The 24,271-nt window shown below is 35.1% G+C and overlaps 1 long non-coding RNA gene across 1 annotated transcript in view; it reads left to right on the plus strand.

Annotated features, from left to right (window-relative positions):
* LOC144302244 (uncharacterized) overlaps positions 1-16,859 on the plus strand; it is a 162,383-nt gene extending 145,524 nt beyond the window's left edge. The window contains exon 3 of the long non-coding RNA XR_013369078.1: positions 14,979-16,859. This is a non-coding gene — a long non-coding RNA (uncharacterized LOC144302244). The remainder of the gene's footprint in view (positions 1-14,978) is intronic.
* Positions 16,860-24,271: the final 7,412 nt, after the last annotated feature.

Raw genomic sequence — 24,271 nt, forward strand, 5'->3', positions numbered from 1 at the left:
CCCCAACACACCACTGAACCTGGTCTTACCATCATCTCCCTTAACCTCCCTGTTGCTAAATTCATTGGATAACTCCCGGTCTTCATATTACTCGAATTCTGTGCAGAACGTCGGCCTCTGTGAAACAATCTACTTTGACTTTGGTAATACCACACAGTCTTGTTCTGTTTTGGTTTTCTCCTCAACTTTCTAGCCACTGTCTTAGCCTCCTTCATAAGTTCTATTTCCTGGGCTTGTTAGTGTCTCTTGAGCTCTGCCTTCTTGTCTGACGTTCTACTCCTCTTAAGCTAGGCCTTCCCATGTACACTGCCTTATGCACCCTGCTGCCTGCCTACAGTTCCAGTCTCTTCTGAGTGTCATGATCTTATCTTCAGTTGCCTCTTGAACATCACCACTTTGATTTCTGTAGGACTTTCAATGTGCTACACTGAAAGCGATCTATCTAAAATTCAGATCTCATCATGCCAATCCCACACTGAATCCCATGTTTCAATGCTATTCTTAAGTGGAATGCCAAATTCTTTGGCTTGACCCCTTAACCCTTTGGGCCTCTGCTTGCCTCTTAAGACCAGCCTCTCACCTCAGCCACTGATATTTTGAGCTAAAAAACTTGTTGTAGGAGGCTATCCTGTGCATTGCAAGATATTTAGCAGCATTCCTGACCTCTTTCTTTTTTATTGTTCAATAGTATTCTAACCCATTATATTTTTGACATTTGTTCATATTTTATGGACACTGTGCAATTTTCTTTTATTCATATATTCTCCTTACCTTTGTTATATGATTCTGTCCTTGCATGTTGCAACCTGCAGTCTCTAACCTAGGTTCTAGAAAGAATCATGTTTTACAGTGGCTTCAACAGGCCACTCTAGAAGCCAGCTAACCCTGATCTTATATTAATAATTGGATTTCTCCTTGGTGAAGACTACTTAATACTGCCCTTTTTCCTTGCCTCTCCCCTCATCCTTGCAACTGGGCTTGGTGTGATCAGCACTTTGAGCTTGTTACCATACTGCCCTGTGCACATTTTTACCAAAGCATTGTATTATCTGTTACCTATCCTACTTACTATTCTGAATAGTTTAGACAACTAGAAACAAAGACAGCATATTATTGTTAATACTTCTAGCACCTAACATGTTGCCTGGCACATGTTAAACACTTAATAAATTTTTTGTTGAATGAAAAACAGAAACATTGCATGAATAATAAAATACTGTTTTACAAAGAAGATTAACTCAAAAACTTCACACAGCAGATTTTAGATGTACTTCTATTAAGGGTATAAATACTGTAGCATATTATAAACAAATTATTATAATTTGTTTAAATGAATATTATAAACAAATTTTAATTTGTTTATAGTGGTAGATATATTAAAATATGTATTTAACAATAAGAAAATGTTTGAAGGATGTAACAGAAAAATTAGTTTTACATTTCCAATTTTATAATCCACAATTATAATCTTGACTCCCTGTAATACCTTCTATAGCAATCTTACAATTTAACACGATCATATGCCTCATTCCAAATATTATGAGCTTGTTAACATGTCTCATTTTATAATTATTTGCTTTTCTTGATATAACTAAAATTTGTAAGAACTTCAATAGGAAAACTGGATTACTTAATCATACACTGTCATGTTGCTTGTATCTTGAGTGAGACCTTTATTACAGAGATTTCAATTCACTCTGTAGCCCTGCAGGACTTGGATGATCTCTTGAGAAGATAGTTGTTTAGAACAAAGAAGTCAGTGCTACTGTTTGCTGTCTTACAGTTGCTGTTTTAATATGTCACTCCTACTCTGCTGAAAGATCTTTGCAAGTAAATAAAGGTCAGGATATAAACATTAGTTTATATAACATCATAATTTAAAGAAATTAGGTTTCTGAAATCTATTTAAATGTAAAATATTTTAAATTTTATTTGAATTTTTTGTTTTCAAGTATTTTTACCAATGAGGTAACACTTTTTAAAATGTTACTGCAGGGGATCCCTGGGTGGCTCAGCGGTTTGGCGCCTGCCTTTGGCCCAGGGCACTATCCTGGAGACCTGGGATCGAGTCCTACATCGGGCTCCCGGCATGGAGCCTGCTTCTCCCTCTGCCTGTGTCTCTGCCCCCCTTTCTCTCTGTGTCTATCGTAAATAAATTAAAAAAATAAATAAATAATAAAATTTTACTGCATAAACACACTCTCATATCACTTTCCATGCTTCTTTTGTGAAACTACTTAATTTTAAAAAAGCCCCCATTAAATGCTCTGTACAGTGAATAAATATACTACATATATTTATATCTCTCTTTGACATAGCTAGTTAATGAAATCCATTACTTTTCTCTAGCACTCAAGTGACCATACAGTTTTTCACCCATATTAGTCATTTGGATACCTTAGAATGACTATATGTGAATAGAAATGTTATAAGATATAATATATTCTCATTACCCATAATTTTACATTCATATTTTAATATTTAGCTAATTTGATCTTAAAAGAGATTGAAGATATTTCTCCAGCTGAACTTCTTCTGTAAATTAGACTATAATTTAGACAGTTTAATTTAAATGCTGTACATGGGAAAAGGTATTAATGCAATCATAGCAGTAGGAGGAAATAGCATTTATTACTAGATAAATATGATTTTCTTTAGTTTTCTTCCTTATATGTACTAGTTTGTCAGGGTTTCTGAAGGTGTTTCTGAGTTAGCTGTAGTAATTGAGGATAATAAAAACTAATAAAAAAATATTCTCTAGTTCACCTATAAGATTTAAGAGAAAATTGACATGGTTTATGAATATAACAAAAAATTGTGGTACCAACTGCCTGATTCTACATCTTCCCAGACATCTTTCTAATGTACTATTGGCTTGAATTCCACAACTTTAAACTTTACCTATTGACTGCAATTTATGTAAAATTGTATTTGGAAGTTACTTTATTTCAATTCTCTTGAAGTGTTACTTTTTTAATTGATTCTTTAGCTTTTCTTTTACTCCTACATAATTTTAGTTTCTGTATAAACTTTTACCTTTTTCTAATAAGTATTGCAATGCTTACTTTATTTACATAATTTAATATAATACACTTTTAGATTAATACTTAATAGTAAAGCCATACTTGAAAATTAAGATGACATAACATTTTTAACTTTATTGAGATCTTTGACATTTAAAAGTTGTGTATATTTAAAGTATACAACATATTTTGATATATGTTGATATATTTGATATATGATATATGTATACATATATTTCACACTGTGAAAAGATCACTACAATCAAACTAATAATTTATCCATCACTTCTACATAGTTATCATTGTGTGTGTGACTGTTGTAAAGATTTAAGACCTATCCTCTTAGCAAATTTCAAGTACACAATACAGATTAAATAACATACAAAATACATAATAGTTGATATTTAATGTATCTTCTGTATCTAAATTTTATGCTTTTTGTGTTCTGTATGTGGCTTCTGGATTTTTAATTTAGACTTTGCTACATGAATTATGCTTTGTATAATTTATTTTTAGTGTTTTGGTAGTTAGGTAGATTGTTTTTATTTACAATAGTGGTTACTAAAGGTTTACCAAATTCATACAGCTATAGCTGGAAAGAGACCTACGCTTAGTCATGCATAACGCTTAGGTTCTTTGTAGTAAATAAAGTTAGCTACCAAGAGTTTTGGAAGGGGTAATCTCATCAGGAGAAATTTTTCTGTAGGTTAAAAAAAGAATTCTGTAGATTTGAAGTGAATCCATGATCCCCATCTCTTAAGCATTGCAACCCCCTTGGGGGACATAACAGTACTTCAGAGGCAGGAATATTTGGTCAGTCTTACTGTTGGTATTATGCAACCAGAGCCTTATACAATGGGTTAAAAGATTTTTAAAGTAGAAGTTATGGGGCCAGCTGGGTGGGTGCTTATACCCCATTAAAATGGGGATGGAGCATTTTTCTATGATACTTTATACAACTAATATATCTTGAATGCCTCTCATTTTAACAGTGAACATACAATTCTGACTTTGGTTAGTATTAATTTTACTAATGAAAACTCATTGCTAATATTCATCATGCTAATTAGAAAAGTCTTGGTCAATAGCTCAGACCCTTGTAGTGTGCTTAACTGTAACATCCTATTATCTTTATTAAAATATTTTAAATCAATTGACTATAGCATAACAGCTATCATTGTCTTGTAAAAATTTAGAACTAAATTTGTGGAATAATAATGACAAAAGTAGGTGTTCTTCTAAGCCATCTTCTTGTGGTCCCAGAAACCTTATTATGCTTTTATCTGTTTGCCCAACCTTGAATGTAGAGGAAGATTTTATTTATTCATGAGAGACAGAGAGAGAGAGAGAGGCAGAGACACAGGCAGAGGGAGAAGCCGGCTCCATGCAGGAAGCCCGATATGGGACTGGATCCTGGGACTCCAGGATCACACCCTGAGGCAAAGGCAAATGTCAAACCACTGAGCCACCCAGGGATCCCCTATTGTCTACTTTTGTGATACCATATTCCTATCTTCAGATTACAACTAAAACCTAGTTTGTGCAGAGTCTCTAATTTAATTTGTAATATAAAATCTATGAGACTGAGGTAGATATTTCTTTATTTTATGACCAGGAGATTCAAATGCAATAATTTGCATTTCATTAGTAATCTATATGAAAGCACTTCTTTTTCTACTCCCCATTTCCATCATGTTTATTTTCCCCATTCATGAATTAACTGGAGTCTGGCTAAAATTTGCCTCTTATGTATGATATTTAAACAAAGAAACTAAATTTCCAACAATAGGGAAATGGTTAAATACTCCCAGTAAGTATTTATTTATTTTTAGGTTTCTATTTAAATTCTAGTTAGTTAGCATATAGTGCGATATTGGTTTTAAGAGTAGATTAGTGATTCATCACTTACATATAACACTCAGTGCTCATCACAAGTGCCCTCCTTAATCCCTATCAACTATTTCATCCATCCTCCCACTCCCTTCTAGCAACCCTCAGTTTGTTCTCTATAGTTAAGAGTCTCTTATAGTTTGCCTCCCTGTTTTTTCCCCTTTCCCCTATGTTCATCTGTTTTGTTTCTTAAACTCCACATGTGAGTGAAATCATATGGTATTTGTCTTTCTCTGACTTACTTAACATCCCCTATATCTTTTTAGGTCTAGAATTTAGCCATTTATGTAGCCTATAACCCCATTATAAAGGATTATCTCATGATGAGAGAAATGGTTTCATATGACTCATGAATAAAGCAAACTTTCAAGTTATATAGTCTTTATTATCTCAATTTAGGTAGAGAGGGAGAGAGCACTTGTTTCAGGCATAAGCTAGGACAAATGGTTCTCAAAATGCTCTGGGGACCTTGAGAGCACATAAGTCTTTGTCACTGCAAGGCTAGAATCACTCATAGGTAAAATTCCCTTCAAATTATAAGACATATCTCCATGAATTTTTACTAATGTAATATCCAAAATGTTTATATGATTTCAAATTCCACATTAAAATGAATTTTGAAGGAAATAACACTTTGGGTTTTGATAAGGTATCTAAAGAATATCTTCAATTGTTTGGAAAGGCTACTAAGTTACACTTTGTTTTTCCAACTACATACCTGTAGAAGCCTGGCATTTTTTTTTTTTTTTTTTTTAGATAGTTCAATAAAAACCATGTTGTGACAGTTTGAATATATAACTAGTAGAAAAACTCAACATATGTATCAAGCCAGATAGTAGTTTTAATTTTTTTTTGTTTTGGTAAATACATTTAATTTTAAAAATAGCATTTATTTTTGTTGCATTTCAAAGTATAAAGGGATCTAGAACCAAAATAAGTTAGAACCAGTGTGCTTCAGTTGTAGTCAGTTGCAGATTTCTCTGGGACAATGTAATTTTATAGCTTTTCATACCAGGAAATAATGCATGTAAGAGAGATAAATGCTTACATAATGGACACTTCAAAAGTTGCACAATTTTACCCTATTTAAAATACTGACTTAAATTTTAAGATAATATATGAAAGTTTAAATCCTTGAAAGTATACTAGCAAATTAGTACCAGTTGAATACATACTAAATTCCTTTAAAAAGCTCAGATCAGTAAGGTTGTGGAATAGAAGCCCTCAGCTTTCTCCCATAAGGAGCACAGGACTTCATAATACACGGACCAATTGCCTTTATAAGAAATCTATAAACTCAAGAGGTTTCTGTATCTCAGGCAAGTAAAAAGCCAGATGCATGAACACCCAGTTGGAAAGTATACTATCCAGAGGCCTTCTTTTCAATACAGTGTGGCATAACAGCAAGAAGACTTTCAGCCCCTGATTTTTCCCCCGGGACAAGGGCAGGGTGGAAGAGAACCGGAATGTAATTCCAATATATTCTGATTTTTGAGAGCAGGCTGTCCCTAAGGACTACTTTCTGATTTGCATGAATGGCAGTGTTCACATGGACGGGGCATTACTTTGGGGACCCACTGAAAAGAGGCAAAGTCCTTTGGTCCAGAGCTTTCAGCACCACTGAGAGACAGGAGAGGGAACTTGTGAGTAGAGTGCTTCTGTAATGTCTGGTTTTGATAGGCTTTGATAATGCTGGTCTTAGAGAATGTATCTGGAAGTATTCCCTCAGCTTCTATCTTTTGAGAGAGATTCTAGAAAGTTGATAGGACTTCATCTTTAATCATTTTGTAGAATTACCCATTTGGGCTGACATTTCTGTTAATTATTTCAATTTAATATATATTTAGGCCTGTTGACATATCTGTTTCTCCTTGTGTATGTTTTGGCAGCTTGTGTCTTTCAAGGGATTGGTCCATTTCATCTAGGTCATCAATTTGTGGGCATAGTGTTGTTCATACTATTCTTTCATTTTCCTTTCAATGTCCTTTGGATCTGTGCTGATGTCTCTTCCTTCATTTCGGATACTAATTTGTGTCCTCTCCCTTTTGTGTCCTCTCCCTTTTTTTTTTTCTTTGTCAGCCTGGCTAGAGGTTAATCACTTTCATTAATCTCAGAGGACCAGGTTTTGTTTCAGTTGACTTTCTCTATTGATTTCCTGTTTCCCATTTCATTTATTTCCACTCTTATTTGATTTTTTTTAAAAGATGTTATATATTTATTTATGAGAGACACACAGAGAGAGGGAGGCAGAGACACAGGCAGAGGTGGAGGCATGCAGGGAGTCTGATGTAGGGCTCAATCCCAGGACTCCAGGATCACTCCCTGGGCCAAAGGCAGACACTAAACTGCTGAGCTACCCAGGGATCCCCCTCATACTACTTACTTTGAATTTAATTTATTTTTCCTAGTCTCCTAAATTAAAGGTTTAGATAACTAATTTTTCTATTTATCTTCTAATATAAGTTCATTCAACATTATAAACTTTGCTATAAGCACTGCTTCACATATCCCACAAATTTTTTTTTTCTTTTTCCACCCTTGAAGAAGCTCTTTTTATTTATTTAGTTTTCTTTACATTTTTATTTAAATGCCAGTCATTTAACATACCCTGCAATGTTAGATTCAGGTGTGATTCAACACTTACATACAAAACCTGGAGTATATTTTAATTTAGCTTTAAATATTTTTTAGTTTTTCTAATTTCTATGGCCATCTTTTATTTGGAAAGTGTATTATTGAATCTCTATGTATTTTGGAATTTTCTAGCTATGTTTCTTTTACCAATTTCTAGGTTGATCCCTTTGTAGAAGTTGTATGACTTCTATCCTTTTAAATTTGTTAAAGTGTGTCCTATGACCCAGAATATGCTCTATCTTGGTGAATGTTCCATGTGAGCTTGAAAATAATGTGTATTCTGTTGTTTTGGATAAAGTCATCTCTAGATGCCAATTATGTTCCATTGTTTGATGGTGGTATTGAGTTCAATTAGGTCCTGTCTGATGTTTTTCGGCTTCTTGCATCTGTCCATTTCTAATACAGAGATTTTGAAGTCTCCAACTATTAGAGTGGATTCATCTTTCCATCAGTTTTTGCCTCCCATATTTTGATGCTCTGATGTTAGGTGCTTACACATTAAGGATTATTATTTTGGAATTTGTGGGTGGCTCACAGTTGAGCTTCTGCCTTTGGCTTAGGGCATGATCCCAGGGTCCAGAGATCTAGTCCCACATCGGGCTCCCTGTGAGGAGCCTGCTTCTCCCTCTGCCTATGACTCTGCCTCTCTCTGTGTCTCTCATGAATGAATAAATAAAATCTTTTAAAAAAATGCATTGTTATATTTTTTTGGATAATTGACCCCTTTATCAGTATGGAATGCCCTTATTTATCCCTGATAACTTGCCCTGCTCTGAAATCTACTCTGTTTGAAACTAATACAGCTATACCTGCTTTCTTTTGGTTGGAAAGCTATGGTTAGAGTAGTATACATTTCTCTATCCATTTACTTTAATAATCTTTTTGTCTTTATAAAGGGAGTTTCTTGCAGACAACATAAATATATAGGTAATGTTTTTTGATTCACTGACAGTCTGTTTTAATTGGTGTATATAGACCACTAATGTTCAAGGTGATATAGTTGAATTAATATTTACCATATTATTATTTTCTATTGTGCACTCTTGTTTGTTCCTACCTTTGTCTTTTACTTTTTTTTCTTCCTTTTGTGGTTTTAATTTCACATTTCATTTTCTTTTCTTTTCTTAAGATTTTACTTATTTATTCACGAGAGACACAGAGAGAGAGGCAGAGGCACAAGCAGAGGGAGAAGCAGGCTCCATGCAGAAGCCTAGAATCTCCTAGCTCCTCATTAGGTCTCTTTATCCCTTTGGTTCATTTCAGAATTATTTCTTTTACTTTGATCTTCTATAGTTTGACAATGATACCTCTAGCTGTAGTGGTTGTGTGGGGTTTTATGTTTGATTCTTTGACATTTATTCTGCTTAGTGCTGTTAGTGTCCTGGAACTGTGTTCAGGTGTCCAACATTCATTTGGGGGAAATTCTCAGTCATTTTTTTCAATATTTCTTCTTGTTCCTTCTCTTTCTGGCATTTTAATTTTGCATATGTTACACTTTTTGTAGCTGTCCCATAAATCTTCTGTTGTTCATCATCTTTTTTTCTCCTTGCTTTGTTTGGAGGTTCCTATTGAGATCTTCTCAAGCTCAGAGATTCTTCACTCAGCCATGTCTAGTGTACTACAAAGTCTATCAAAGACATTATTCACTTGTATTACCTTGTTTTTGATCTCTAGCATTTTCTTTTTCTTTAGATTATTTACCTCCCTGCTTATATTGTCCATTTGTTCTGGTATGTTCTGTGTTTTATCCAGTAGATGCTAAGTTGTTTTAAATGCTCAGTCTGATATTTTCAACACCTTTGCCACCTCTGGATCTGGTCCTGATGCTTGCTCTAGTTCTTCAAACTGCCTTTTTATTATGCCTTATATATTTTTATTTTTAAAATTCATTTTTGTATTGTGAAATAATTACCACAATGTTAGCATTGATCACCAAACATACTTACAAATTTAACTTGTTTAGCTAAGAACGTTTAAGATATACTCTTAGCAACTTTCCAACATACAATATGGTATTCTTAACTGTAGTTATCAAGCCATAGCTTACATCCACAGGATTTACTTAATTTATAAACTAGTAGTTTGTATCTCTTGACAACTTTCACCCATTTTGTATTTTTTTTGTAATTTTCTTTGTAATTTTTTTCTTGATAGCCAGATATGATATATTGGATAAGATGATTTACTATAAATAGGACTTTGGTAATGGAGTCGTAAGGTATAGGAGGATAGGAATCTGTCTATAGGTCTATGATTAGAAATCAGTCGTTTGATGAACATGTGCTTCTGGAATGTGAATTCACAAGAGCCTTTCAGAGTTGTTCTCCTCAACCTTAGGTGGGACTGGATAGCTGGAAGAGACTGGAATCTTCTCATATACAAGGCTAACAGGGCCTGAATTGGATATTTCCCTTCCTCTAGATCAGTAGCCTCTGATAAAACCCCAGTGAGTTAAATAGCTTCTCCTGAGGGGAGGCCTTTTTAAGAAGAATTGAATGCTGTGTTTCAAAAGGATTCCTTTTCCTCTCCCTCTGCCAGAAGCATGAGGGACTCTTCTCCAGTTTTCACTGTGAGGGCCACCTCATAAAGCTCTGATGGGTAAAACTCACAGAAATGTGGAGTCCCCTGATAGAGTCCCCTGGAAATTTTAACTCTCACATTTGTCACCTTCAGTCTCCAGAAATTGTCAGTTGTTTTTTAGGTTTTCCTTTGTGATGACTGGTTTCTGTAGGTTTCTTCTCATGAGTTTCTCTTCCTGCAAATTGTGATTCTCTGTATCCACCTGTCTGACTATCCAATTTTGGGAGCAAAAGTTTGCCCACTAACCTCACCTTTCTTGTGGATCTCGGAAGATTTGTTGATTTGTCAGTTCAGCTTCTTACTTTTTAGGGGTTACTTTTGAAGCTCTGTAAGTGCCAGGCCAGAAATCAGAGGTACATCTATTTTAAAGTTCTGTTAAGATAGTAAAATACCCATTTTTTAGGAGAGATTTATATTTGATGTTATGCCTACTCCATTAAATGTTGTGAGAAATGGTACATAAAGAAATGACAAAAACTAACTCATTAGAAATCCATTCTGTGTTTTCTGAAAATATTTTAGAAGGTAAGTAAAAAAGTAAACATTTAAATAGAAAGCAAATTCATATTTACATAAGACTTTCAGAGAACAAAATACCATAATCTTGAAGTTAAAACTCATAAATATTCTTAATACTTTGTAACAATTGGTTAATTGTTACATTAATTCTTAATGTATTAATTTTTATTTTTAGTGAATTGTGTAAATGTATTTGAATATTCAACACATGGAATTAAGACTAATGGAGTGTTTCTTTTTTCTTAGTCTTTTTGGGGAAAATTGTCAAATAGTTTTACATTCTAATAGTACAGTTGTAGGGGATGGCAGATGTCTTCTGGTACTGAATGACTTCTGGTACCAAATGTCATGGTAGAGCAGAGTTGTGTCCTTGAAAGATATTTCAGTTTCTAAAAGCAATATATAGAAATATACCTTTATGTTCTTACCTGTCTTCCCTCACCATAAACTGCTTAGAGGTGATGAGTTTCCTGAATGTGTAAGAATTTTTGTTATACACCCATTTTTTAAATGAAAAGTCCTACAACAAATGTTAATATATAGTGCATACCACTGACATTTTCCATTCTTTAAGCTGAAGGTTTGCTTTTTATATCCTTATTTTTGAATGCATGTTTATATTCTTTCCTATTTTTGACATTATTTATTGATATTACATTTTGGAAGGTGAGGATTTAGCTCTTACAATCTCTAAACTCTGTATCTTTCCACACTTATAACCACTTCCTACTGCCTTATCCTGTCAATATTTTGACTGTGTAAAAAATATAAGAAAATGCTATTAAATTTATATTTGAAATAAAACCAGTGCTTTAAAAACATACTAAAAGCATATGAAAACAAATCATATTAAAAAGTATATTAAAATCCACACATTATGACTATTTAAATATTATTCAGAGCTGAGCCATGCAGTATATTATACTAATATTTCTTTTATTAGAACTCTTATTTTCCCTCTCACTAACATATGTAGTATATTTATACATTTTACTTCATTTTTGTTCTGCACTGGTTTAACTTTCAGCTCTCTTCCAATAATGTTAAACTCTACTCCATAAGTTCAGTAACTTATTTTTAAAATTTCATCTTCTTGAAAAAGTCTCTTTTGAGGCCTTTGACATGGTCCAGTCTTGACTGGTTACTTTTTAGGCCTGTTGCAAAGTCAACGGTTTGCAAGGACCCTTCAGCTCTGAGACTTCCTGTCATTGTGCCCTTGCATAAGATCCCTTTCCCACAATCCAATATCTTCCTTCTGTGTTAATCTCCTGCTTAGATGTAGCACATACTCCTAAAGATTTCTAAAAGCAGATGCATAGGAACTCATTATTTTGAAATCCTTCTGATGTAAAAATATGCTTATCTTCTCACTTCCTGGGAGTTTGGGTATAGAATTTTGGACCCAAAATTTTGTTATGTCAGAATTTAAAGAGCTTTTTCTAATACAGTTTCTGAATAGTGTTTAGAAGTGCTCTGTAGTTTTATTCCTGATCTTTTCTATGAAATGTGTTTTGCTTTGTCTTTTTTTTTTTTTTTTTTTTTTTTTTTTGAGAAAGAAAGAGAGTGGTGGGAGTTGGGGAGGACAGAGGGTGATGGAAAGAGGTTTCTGAGCAGGCTCCAAGCCAAGCATGGAGCTGGATGCAGGGCTCCTGGAGCTGTTTTCATGACCTTGAGATCCTGACCTAATCTGAAATCAAGAATCTGAGGGTTAACTGACAGAGTCACCCAGGCCCCCTTGTTGTGTATTTGATTTCATTCTTCAAAACTTGTAAAAGACGAAGAGAAAAATTATACATTTTGAAATATCATATGCCTGTTAAAGATTATTGTTTTCCCTTTCATTTGCATGGGTCTTAAATGGTCCTTTGCAATACAGTTTGCATCCTTCCATTCAGGGAAGGGTTTTAAAATATTTCTTTAATTATTTTCTCTGCTCTGTAATTTCCTCTTTCCAATTTTTTCTAGTTTCTTATGTGCTTTCTCCTATTTTAAATCTTACTCTTTTTTGTTCTTTTCTTAGAGATTTCTTAGCCTTATATCCCAGTTGTTAGTTTTTCATTTCTACTATAATTTCTCAAAATTTTTTATGGTATGTTTCTTGATTCATGGATACTCTAATGGTTACCAAACTCAGACATGTCCATGCACCCAATGCACAGTAAACCAATCTCTGAGACACTGGTTTTGAAGCCAAGAAAATTTATTATCAAAAAGGCAGCTCAGTAAGAAGACAGGGGATCATCTCAAAGCTGCCTGGCCTTGTTGAGTCTAGGGACAGTTTATATGCATGAGAGGATAGTAAGGAGTTTTTTGAAACCTTGAAGGCAGGAGGCCTTGAAACAATCTAGAGGCAACCATTATTGTGGGTACTGAGGCACTATTTGAGACTTGGTATGATTAGATATGTCAAGACAAATGTTATCCTCCAGTCTCCATTAGGTTTCTACAATCAATAAGTAAACAGAGATTAAGGATAAAAGGGCAAAGTCAGTGATTGATTATGCATGAGATTAAGAGGTGAGGTGCATTAAAACATAAGTAGGGAACAAAACAGAGCTAAGTTAATACTTCAGTTAATACAATTATAATTCTGCTTATGCTTTTAAAACCTGTCTAGGAACCAAGTGTGGCATCATAAATTTTATCACTTGTCTGATCATAATGACTATTACTTTTCATATTTCCTTTTTACAATTTTACAATGAATTATTTTCTTTTAATTTGCTTTATCTAATTTCCTTATTCAAATATGTGATGATCCTTGACTCTGTTGGTATTTAAGAATGAGGCACTAAAAAGCAATTAGAAACTAGCTGAGTGAATTTTGTCACCTGTGATCTTAAAAGCAATCAGCCTGGTCTATTATGTAGAAGAACTGCTGATGCAAGCATGCTTGGGTTTTTTCTTTTGGATTTATCATATTGCCTTGAGGATAATTTGCAATTTTCTCTACTTAGGATATGATATTGTTTGGTTAACTGTTAACCAGCCTTTGTCTTCTATCTCTATTCATTTATCTCATCATGCCTTACTTTGTAGCAAGCTTTAAAAAGCAATACAAATTGGGGTACCTAAGTGGCTCTGTCAGTTGAGTAGCCAGCTCTTGATTTCAGCTTATGTCCTGATCTCAGGGTTGAAGGACTGAGTCCAGTGCTGTGTTGAGCTCCGCACTCAGCAGGGAGTCTCCATGAGATCCTCTCCTTTCCACCTTTGCCCCTACCCCCATTCATCCTCTCTTGCTTACTCCAAAATAAATCTTTAAAAACATTAAAAAGAAAAAGCATTACAAATTGAATTCTAATATACACAGTATCTATTTACCGTATCAGTAGAAGTGTAATTTCTGCATAGATTTTTTAAATGTGAAAATATTAAATATTTAATGTAATAAAATACCAATTTTTATCAAGCTTTAATGTGTTGTTACAAGTCATGTAATAACATGGAAAATGAACCAGAATTTTGATTTCCAGACACAACAATTTTAGTGCTAGGAATACAGATCCATCTGCTGAGTAAATTGTTACTATTGTGAGCACTTCTCAGATTCTGCATGAACTATAGATTTTAGGAAAATATCTAATCTTTAAATAGTTCAAGCCCATTATTCATAACCATTTCTTTAGATAGAAAGTCTTTATTGATTTCGATATAATGTTTTCAAGAATAGTTAATCTCATTTATCTAGAAAGGAAATATAAATTGAAAGGATTGTTCATTTCTCTCTATTGAGTCAATAAATGTCTCTTTTATGCCTCATATATGCAAGGAATTTTACTTGCTAGGTTTTCAAAGAATACAACATGGTCAAAAAATAAAAAATAAAAGAATACAACATGGTCTAAATATCTAAGGTATTTAAATTCAATGTTAGTTGAATGACCACCAATAAAAGCCTCTTACAGAAATGTATCTGTAGGGAAAATCTATTTAAAACCATATTTAGCATCCAAAAGCTCCATTCCTACTAAAATATCATTCTTCTCTGTCATAGTTGCTTTCTATTTAAATTTGTAACATGATAAGCTACACTGAAATTGCAGAGCAGACGACAAATTTTATTTTCATCTAGAGAATAATTATGATGAGATTACTTGCTATACATTGTGTGTGTGTGTGTGTGTGTGTGTGTGTATTCTATGTGTGAGTGTGATACACCTGGTAATTTCAGGGACAGAACAGAAATCATAAAGGAACTAAAGCAATGAAGAAGTTTGATCCACTTCAGACTTATTTGAAGTTCACTTACCTTATATCAGTGGTGTTTTGGTGAAACAGAAGTAAAGATGACCGTACTCCTAAATTGATTTTTTTTTTTTTTTTTTTTTACAGAAAATGCAGGTACGGTACTGCTATGGCAAAAAAGAAACCTGCTCTTCAGAATTCAACCAGGATTGTTCACTGAGCAAGAAGGGATTATATGAACCTGTATTTCCAGGAATTTGCAAAATCTTAGTGGAGATATCAAATTTCTCACCAAACATTTGCCAAAAGAGTCAATTAAATGATATATTAATTTCAACAAACTTTAGCATGACTCCAACAGGTAAATTATAGGACATGAACAAAGTCCTATAAGAATACAGAAGGAAAAATATGTCAATTTTCTAGGTGACTTAACCTAAAGAGAAATAGTGTTCCTTTGGGGTCTTAGAAAAGGAATTGAAATATAACCATCTAAAAAGATAGAAGGAGGGATACCTGGGTGGCTCAGTTCAATTAGGGTCTGCCTCTTGATTTCTGCTCAGGTAGTGATTTCAGGATTGTGGGATTGGGCCTGTGTCTGGCTCCCTGCTCAGCATGGAGTCTGTTTGAAATACTTTTTCTCTTTCTCCCTCTGCCCTGTCCCCCATTTGTGTGCATGTGTTCTCTCTCTCTCGTTCTCTCTCTTTCTCTCTCAAATAAATAAATAAACAAATAAATAAATAAATAAATCTTTTAGAAAGATAGAAGCATGTATAAAGACATAGAGTTTCTAAAGGATGTGGAGTATTCCGGCAGGTGCTTGAAATTTGCTTGGCTGAAACTTCAAGTTTGTAAGGAGAAAAGTTAGGACGTTAAAGAGGTGGGCATATTCTGAAGGGTTTTTCAATGTAAAACTAAAATATCTCCATTATTCAATAGGCACTCTGGAATTACCTGGGCTATGACATGATCTATACGGATTTTGAAGAAAATAATTCTTTCTGTAGAAACTAGCATTTGAGATGATGGAATGGAATACAGAAATTAGTTGCAGGAAATCCAGACTCTAAAACAGGGTTAAGGAAAAAATAATGAAAACTTGACAGAGGAAATAACATTGGAAATGAAAAAAGAAATGTAGATTTGGGAAATGAGATACAAATTGATGATTGGCTGTTAAGATGTTTTAACTTCCATATAGGCATGGGTCCTATTTTTAGTTTTCCAAAATTTACTGTGGCTATACCCTAGAAGGGATACATAAGGAAAAAATGGAACATAATTATTTTATTTTCTTCTGATACCTGGTTATCTTCAGCTCAATTCATCTATATTGCATTGATAGAGGCCTTTTTCAGACTTCTTGGATTGTGGAAAAAGCATCAGAAAGTCATTAAATCTTCTAGACTAGAGATGCTACTTTATAGAACACAAACATTCAGCAAACAGGGAAATTATTTAAAAATATCTTAGGTGTACAGTTTTTATTGAAATAACTTTTCCATATTTATCACCCTTCTGAATCAATTTCTCTTCCAACTGAAATTTGTACAAGAGAATTTAGAGGATTACCTCCAAGGAGCACTTGGGAAAAATAGAAAGTGAAAAGATATCAGAGTGATTATTTTTAGCAAAATAATAAAAATAGGATTATACAGAACATAACTATAAAAAGAATGTCTCTACTATCTCTGCATAAATTATGTTGTTTTATCACTGGTCTGCTTCTATTTGCCCCTTCTGTACATGGAAGCAGCAAAAATAATGATTTGTTCTATTGAGACCATATATTCATGGGAGTCTATTATAAGAATCTGAACTTCTGGGTTTTTTGGCTAAAGAAATATTTTCCAGTATTTGAGGTTTAAGTGCACAAATTAGTTTAAAGGGCACCTGTGTTGCTTTTAAAATTGATAGAGAAAACCATTACATTTAATTGCTGATTAATACCATGGTTGCAATATAATAACCTGTATCTCTCACTCTTGAAGTTGTTTTATGGAATATAGTAAATATTTTACATACTCAGTAGTGTATGTTAATCTTTTTAATAGTCTTTTGATATTTTATGTTTGAGTCTGAGTTACCAAAATATTTTATTTGATAATGTATACAAAGATACCAAATTACTTGACTTTTCCTAACTACTCCTGAGAGAACTATGCTGAATGTTCTATTTTACTTATAATATTTGGAGTTACCTTACAAAATGATTTGTGATAAAACAAGTCACTTCAGTATATCTATAACCCTTGGAACATGTATGATATTAGCAAGAGTATATTATTCTATGTTACTTATAGGGATGAAGTTAACTGTCTTATCTAAAAGAGTGAAATGTGTGGCTTCACCTATCTTGGAAGAAATCAGAAATGAAAACAGAGAAAGGGGGAGCCTCAATGATAGGCAACAGGAGACTAACTCATTATCTCTCTCCCTATATGGCATCATTTATGTAGAAGGAAGTTCTGAGTAGTTGGTAGAAGTTGTTTTATAGCTTATGCAAGCAATCCCATTATCAGGAACTAAAGAATCAAGATATTTGCATGTGAAAATGTCCCAGCCTTTTTTTTTCTTGACAATAATAGAGATTTCCTAGACTTCCTCTTGAATAGGACAGTGTATATGAGGCCAACAGCCAAAATGTCAATGTTTCAAATGGGGTAGACAGTGTGTATTCAATATTCACCAAAACTATTTAACACTTAGGTTTTAGTTTTTTGTTTTTGTTTTTTTAATATATTTAAGCTGGGATGCCTGAGTGGCTCAGTGGTTTGGTGCCTGCCTTGGGCCCAGGGCATGATCCTGGAGATCCAGGATCAAGTCCCACATGGAGTCCCCTGCATGGAGCCTGCTTCTCTCTCTGCCTATCTCTCTGCCTCTCTCTTTGTCTCTCAGGAATAAATAAATAAAATCTTTTAAAAAAAATTAAGCCAGCTTAGCATTACAAGTAAATACATTACAGCAATTCCAAAATGTCAGTGGATTAACAAGAAGTTTCTCATTTATGCAGTTTCCAAGGTAGATATTCCTAGTTGAGATGGCTGTCTTCCACAGAGTGACCTCGCCATCTAAAATTCTTTCATTTGGGTATTGTGCCCACAATGTGTGACCTTCAGAGTCACTATGGAAGAGGAAGAGTGAAGATTGTGTTTGGGAGTTGTGTTTCTCATCAAATATCAGATGTGGAAAAGGCATTAATCCTTGTGTGTTGTACTTCTGTATTATATTGGCTACAATTACTTACATTTCCTCTCCAGATATAAAGAAGCAGGGTAATATCATCTTCTATGTTCAGAAGAAAAATAGGATGACCTTTTTGTTTTTTGTTTTCAATTTTATTTATTTTATTTTTTTAATAAATTTATTTTTTTTATTGGTGTTCAATTTGCCAACATAAAGAATAACACCCAGTGCTCATCCCGTCAAGTGCCCCCCTCAGTGACCATCACCCATTCACCCCCACTGCCCGCCCTCCTCCCCTTCCAACACCCCTAGTTCGTTTCCCAGAGTTAGCAGTCTTTACGTTCTGTCTCCCTTTCTGATATTTCCCACACATTTCTTCCCCCTTCCCTTATATTCCCTTTCACTGTTATTTATATTCCCCAAATGAATGAGAACATATAATGTTTGTCCTTCTCCGACTGGCTTACTTCACTCAGCATAATACCCTCCAGTTCCATCCACGTTGAAGCAAATGGTGGGTATTTGTCATTTCTAATAGCTGAGTAATATTCCATTGTATACATAAACCACATCTTCTTTATCCATTCATCTTTCGTTGGACACCGAGGCTCCTTCCACAGTTTGGCTATCGTGGCCATTGCTGCTATAAACATCGGGGTGCAGGTGTCCCGGCGTTTCACTGCATCTGTATCTTTGGGGTAAATCCCCAGCAGTGCAATTGCTGGGTCGCAGGGCAGTTCTATTTTTAACTCTTTGAGGAAGTCCACACAGTTTTCCAGAGTGGCTGCACCGGTTCACATTCCCACCAACAGTGTAAGAGGGTTCCCTTTTCTCCGCATCCTCTCCAACATTTGTTGTTTCCTGCCTTGTTAATTTTCCCCATTCTCACTGGTGGTATCTCATTGTGGTTTTGATTTGTATTTCCCTGATGGCAAGTGATGCAGAGCATTTTCTCATATGCATGTTGGCCATGTCTATGTCTTCCTCTGTGAGATTTCTGTTCATGTCTTTTGCCCATTTCATGATTGGATTGTTTGTTTCTTTGGTGTTGAGTTTGATAAGTTCTTTATAGATCTTGGATACTAGCCCTTTATCTGATACGTCATTTGCAAATATCTTCTCCCATTATGTAGGTTGTCTTTTAGTTTAGGATGACCTTTTGAACAAACAGCATTGTTTCTGTGAACAAAACGGGACCTATGTCCACTTTGGGGTTGCAGATGATAAGGAATATAGCAAATATATGACAGTGGGCATACTAGTATCAAATATGAAGTAAAATGGGCAAAGCCTAAAGAAAATATAAAATTTAAAGGAACACAGAGACCGTTTTTAGCCATCCTTTATTAAGAACAGTTATATTTACAAGTCTAACCTTCTGTTTATTTACTTGTTTTTTTTTCTTTTGGTTGCATAATATTTCTGAACTCATTTTATTCTAACAATAGAAAATTCTTAATAAAATTAAAAAAAAACATGGGGATCCCTGGGTGGCTCAGTGGTTTGGTGCCTGCCTTTGGCCCAGGGCACGATCCTGGAGACCCGGGATCGAATCCCACATCGGGCTCCCGGTGCATGGAGCCTGCTTCTCCCTCTGCCTGTGTCTCTGCCTCTCTCTCTCTCTCTCTGTGTGTGACTATCATAAATAAATAAAGAAAAAATATTAAAAAAAACATAGTTATAAAATAGTTTTTATGTAGTGGTATTACACATAAAAATATTTCACGATGTAACATCTACATTCGTAAATAATATTTTTTAACAAATTTGGGTATCTTTTTGTTTTCAAATCATGTTTAATGTTTTACATTTGCATAGTCTTATAAGTTATCATAATCAGTTTTCAAAATGAATTAGCACACTTAATAAACTAAGTCACATCATTTACAGTGTTTTGATTACCATTTAGATTCAAAATATGACATTACAGTTTACTAAAGGTACCAAAAAAGTAAGAGTTTAATGATTCTATTGGAATGCCAATGTTCAATGTGTTTGAATAGAACATCACATGGACTTTAATAAATATACTCAAAGAAAACAACAGATTAGTTATGAATTTAAACATGGAATAAACAACATAATCAGCATAGTCGTGGAATTGAATACTAGCCTAACTTTTCATTAAAGACATTGTTCATAATTTTTATCATAAAATATTCATTGGTTGTAGTCAGTAAACAAGTAAATGTCTAGTCATTGGTGATCTTCTCTTGGGGATATTTGGTACATTCATTTTAGTAGTTTGGGGTCATTTTCCAGACAATTTTGCCATTTAGAATAGTAATAGTGACACTTAATTTTAAGTGTCACTTGCTGGCCATGGAGTGCACAATCATTGTTGTATGTCTGGAAGGTGTTTCCAAATGAGATTCACCTTTGAGTAAGTATACTGAATAAAAAAGATGGACTTTCTAGTGCAGCATGGGAAATCAATTTAATGACTTGAAGACCTGACTAGACCAAATGGCTCAGGATGAGAGAATTTCACCTGCCTAATTGACCTAGAGCATTAGTCTTCACTTTCCCTTAGATTGGAATTTAGATCACTAGCTGTCCTGGGTCTCCAGCCTGACAACCATAGATACTGAGACTTTGCAGCTTCTAAAAGTATATGTACCAATTTCTATACATAGAAACAAAGCATATTTGAATTCTCAGCTTAAGTACCATATAAGTGACCTGAAAGTTTCTATGTGTTTCCAGAAGGAGACCCTGATCTACTACTGTAGCCACAGGACACAGATTGTTGAAAATCAAACACAGGGTACCGGGGTGGCTCAGTGATTGAGCATCTGCCTTTGGCTCAGGTCATGATCCCGGGGTCCTGGGATCAAGTCCCACATTGGGTTCTCCATGAGGAGCCTGCTTCTCCCTCTGCTTATGTCTCTGCCTCTTTCTCTGTCTCTCTCATGAATGAATGAATGAATGAATGAATGAATGAATAAATAAATAAATAAATAAATAAATAAATAAATAAATAAATAAATAAAACCGTAGAAAAACTAAAGTCAGCAGTGCCTCATTCCTGGAAAGATTGCAGAGATTAGCGTCACCGTCAAGGACTTGAAGGATCCAGGGATGGCGATTCCTACTTCATTCCCATTCAAGGTGCTTATGTTACCTGTGTAGAATGACAGTGGCTCATTGTAAGTTTAACCAGGTGCATGGTGACTTGAGTTGCTACTGTGGTTCCATTTCTTGAGCAAATTAACACATTCCCTGTTTCCTAGTACACTGATACTCATCTGGTCAACACTTTTTTATCCACTTTGTCCATAAAGCTCAACAGAAGCAGCTGGTGAGACCAGCAATACACCTTTACTGACCTACCACAGGAGTATATAATTTTTCCAGGTTAATGCATAATTTAGTTCTGCAGGATCTTGATTGCCTTTCCCTTACACTAGCTCTATCACAGTGGTTCACTACATTGATGTCATTATGCTGATTTAATCTAGTGAATGAAAAAAAACATAATCTAGTGAATGAGAAATAGCAACTACTCTAGACTAGTTGGTCAAACCTCTGTAATCAGAGGGTGGGAAATCTGACAAATTCAGGGACCTTCTACCTCAGTTAAGTTTCTAATAGCCTGCTGGTATGTTCTGCCTTAGGGGTATTTTGATATCTCCCTTCTAAAGTGAAGGCTAAGGTATTGTATCTGGCCCTTCCCATAATCAAAATAGAGATTATGCCTTATGGGTCCCTTTAGATTTTATTTTATTTTTTTGAAGGGAGAACCCTTTCAATTTTAGAGGCAACATGTTCCTCATTTGGATGTTACTCCAGCTCAAAGCCTGCTATTTTGAGTGAGGCATAGAACAAGAGAAGGCTCTGCACTAGATCCAGGCTATTGAACAAATTGCTCTACCACGTGGGCCACATGAACTAGCACATTTAATGGCGCTTGACATGGAAAATAGGGTTGATGTTTGAAGTTTGGTAGTTCCCTACAATGGAATCGTAGCACAAGCTCTTAGAACTTTGGAACACAGTTCAGCCATTCTCCTTTTGATATCTACTCTCCTTTTGAAAAACAAGTCTTGGCTTGCTACTGGGCCTAAGGAAAGACTGAATGCTTAATCATTGGACCATCAGGTTACCATGAGACCTGAGCATCTCATCATGAATTCGGTGTTAGCTGAACCACCAAGCCACAAACTTCATGCACATCAGTATTTTATAATAAAATGGAAACAGTTTATACTTGATCAGCTCTGGGTAGGCCCTGAAGGCACAAGCAAGTTACATGAAGAAAGTGGCTCAAATTCTGTGGTCCCCAAACCTGCTGTATGGTACCTATGGCCTCTTTGGGAGCTCCTTATGATCACTGGACAGAGGAAGAGAAGATCTAGGCCTGATTTACAGATGGTTGTGCATGATATGCAGACACTATCCAAAAGTGGATGACTACACCCCTTTTCTGGGACAGCCCTGAAGGACAATGGGGAAGGGAAATCCTCGTTATGGGCAGAACTATAAGCATTGTACCTGGTTGTTCATTTTGTTTAGAAGAGAAAATGTCCAGAAGTGACTATATACCAATTCAGAGCTGGGACCAATGGTTTAGATGAATGATCAGTGACTTGGCAAGAGCATGATTGATAAATTTGTGATGAAGAAATTTGGGGAAGAGGCATATGGGTAGACTTCACTGAATGGGCAAAATACATGAAGATATTTTTGTTCCCTGTGAATTCTTACCAAAGGCTCAATGTATAGGTAGGGTGACATGTTCTGTGGATGCCATCAGCCTCTTTCCCAGTCACTCCTGCCATCATCCAAGGGACTCATGAGTAAAGTAGCTATGGGGACAACATTGGGAGATATGCATGGGCTCAGCAGTAGACTTCACTCACCAGGTTTAACTTGGCTATGGCTACTGCAGAATGTTCAATCTACTAGCAGAGAAGAACAGAGTCCCCAGTATGACACCATTCCCCAGGGTTGTTTAGATTACTATTAAGTAAAGACTGGTTGCATTGGACCACTTCCATTATGAAAGGGGCGACATTTTGTTCTTACAAGAATGAATGCTGACTCAATAAAAATTTGCCTTGAATACAATGCTTCTGCCAAAACTACCAGACCTAGATTTTCTGAATCCCTGTTCACCATCATGGTATTTCATAGGATTGCTTCTGACTAACTGCTTATTTCATAAGCTTGCTTTCAAAAGCTTATGCTTTTGTACTCACAGCCTGAAGAAGTATGGCAGTGGGCTCATGCTCATGGAATTTATTAGCTTACTGTACTGCCAACCTCCTGAAGAAGCAGCTTAATAGAACAATAGAATGGCCTTTTGAGGACTCACAGTACCAGATAGGTAGTAATACCATAATAGTTAAGTTATGGGATATCAAGGAAAAGAATATATATCACTAAAGGACTTTACCTCCTCTTCTGTAGAAGGGGTTATTGCATTGTTGGTTGTATACAACATAGTTGTATCCTGTTAGGCATAATTATGACTCGGTTACTGTTTTTATTTGGAGATAAATTATGGTCTAAGTATATGCATATGTGTGCATGCGCACACACATGCACACACACCTTTATATACACATACCTATATATAAACAAACGTATATATACATGTATACCAAGTTGACAAGAGGTGATCTTGTGATGGTTAATTTTGTGTGTCAACTTGATTCGGCCATGGCATTCCTAGATATTTGTTCAAATGTTGTTCTGGATGTGTCTGAGGTTGTTTCTGAATAAGAACATTTGATTAGGTAGACTGAGTAAGGCACATTGCCCTCCTAGTGGTAAGTGGAACTCATTCAGTTAAGAAGTAAATAGAATAAAAATGGTGAGAAAACAGGAACTTCATTTGCTGACTGATTGAGCTAGAATATCAATCTTCTCCTGCCTTCAGACTGGAACTTTTACCATTGGCTCTCCTTGGTCACAGACTTTTTTTTTAAGATTTTATTTATCTATTCATGAGAGACACAGGCAGAGGGAGAAGCAGGCTCTCTTCAGGGTGCCCAATGTGGGACCTGATCCTGGGACTCCAGGATCATGCCCTGAGCCAAAGGCAGATGCTTAACCACTAAGCCACCCAGGCATCCCCTGGGTCCCAGACCTTAATCTCAGCCTAGAACTATGCTATTGGGTCTCCTGGGTCTCCAGTTTCCTTCCCAAGTGCAGATTGTGGACTTCTCCGTCTTAGTAACTATGTAAGCCCATTCATACTAAATAAGTCAATCACTATAAATATGAATGATATGGATGAAATGGATATA

This window comes from Canis aureus, chromosome 31, assembly GCF_053574225.1.
Source record: "Canis aureus isolate CA01 chromosome 31, VMU_Caureus_v.1.0, whole genome shotgun sequence".
Taxonomy (NCBI): Eukaryota; Metazoa; Chordata; class Mammalia; order Carnivora; family Canidae; genus Canis; species Canis aureus.